General features: G+C 44.2%; 1 pseudogene; it reads left to right on the top strand.

Moving 5' to 3' along the window:
• Positions 1-359: 359 nt before the first annotated feature.
• LOC102764695 overlaps positions 360-1675 on the top strand; it is a 3469-nt pseudogene continuing 2153 nt past the window's right edge.

Raw genomic sequence — 1675 nt, forward strand, 5'->3', positions numbered from 1 at the left:
GGGGGATGTCGGAGAGCTGGTTTTGGCCCAATCCTGGATCTTGCAATCTGGGACCCCACTGGTGCACAAATTCATGCACCAGACCTCTAGTTCTTTAAGAAGAGAAAGAAGGGGAAGGGGAAGAGGAAGGAGAAGGAAAAGACGAAGAAAAAGAAGAAGAAGAAGAAGAAGAAGAAGAAGAAGAAGAAGAAGAAGAAGAAGAAGAAGAAGAAGAAGAAGAAGAAGAAGAAGAAGAAGAAGAAGAAGAAGAAGAAGAAGAAGGAGGAGGAGGAGGAGGAGAAGGAAGGAAGAAGGAAGAAGGAAGAAAGAAGAAGAGGAGAAAGGGTCTTTATCTGACTGCAGCCATAAGGTAAACCAAGATGGGTGCTTATAAGTATATCCAGGAGCTATGGAGGAAGAAGCAGTCTGATGTAATGTGTTTCCTTCTCAGGTGCATTGCTAGCAGTATTGCCAGCTCTCTGTGCTTCATAGGACCCCCGCCCAACTCAGCCTGAAAAAGTGTGCAGGCTGGGATACAAGGCTAAGCAAGGTTACATCACATATCAGATTCATGTGCGCTGTGGTGGCTGCAAGGCGCTGTTCCTAAGGGTGCGACCTACAGCAAGTCTATCCATGTAGTGTTAACCAGCTAAAGTTTGCTCAAAGCCTTCAGTCTGTTGCCAAGGAGTGAGCTGGATGCCACTGTGGGGCTCTGAGAGTCCGGAATTCTTAAGGGTTGGTGAAGATGCTACGTACAAATTCTTTGAGGTTATCCTCATTGATCCATTCCATAACGCTATGAGAAGGAATCCTGACACCCAATGGATCACCACACCAGTCCACAAGCACAGGGAGTGTGAGGGTTGACATCTGCAGGCTGCTTGGGAAGGGCCTCAGGTTCCGCTACACCACTGGTGGTTCTCATCGTGCAGCATGGAGAAGGCACAGTGCTCTCCAGCTCCACTTTACCACTAATAGAAGTAATGCTTGTAAAATTCTTCCCTACAGAATGGCAATAAATACTTATCTATCAACAATTGAATTTAAAAATAAAAATAAATGAACAAGGGATCTAACGAACAAATTAAACTGATTACTAAAATAGAACCATGCCCGGCTGGTGTTGCTCAGTGGTTGAGCATCTACCTATGGACCAGGAGGTTACAGTTCCAATCCTGGTCAGGGCACATGCCCTGGTTGCAGGCTCAATCCCCAGGGTGGGGTGTGCAGGAGGCAGGTGATCAATGATTCTCTCTCATCACTGATGTTTCTATCTCTCCCTCTCCCTTCCTCTCTGAAATCAATAAAAATATATTAAAAAATAAATAAAACCAGAGGCATGGAAACATGGAACAGACTGACAAATATCAGAGGAGAAGGGGGTGGGAAGAGATTAACCAAAGATCTTATATGCATTACCTATGGACACAAACAATAGGGTGGTGAAGGCCTGGGGCGAGGTGGGAACTGAATGGAGGGGCCAATGCGGGGAGATAAGGGGGATATCTGTAATACTCCCAACAATAATAAAAAGTAACTGAAAGATTACATTTCGAACTAGTAATTTTTTAGACATGCATGAGGCATGGTCACCGTTTATTTACAAATTCAGGACGATACAAACTCCACCCAATATGCAGCCATTAAATAGCAATTGTAAGCTTATTGCACAAAATATTAGAATTTGAATTTAAGT

Source organism: Myotis davidii, unplaced genomic scaffold, assembly GCF_000327345.1.
Source record: "Myotis davidii unplaced genomic scaffold, ASM32734v1 scaffold354, whole genome shotgun sequence".
NCBI classification, from domain to species: domain Eukaryota; kingdom Metazoa; phylum Chordata; class Mammalia; order Chiroptera; family Vespertilionidae; genus Myotis; species Myotis davidii.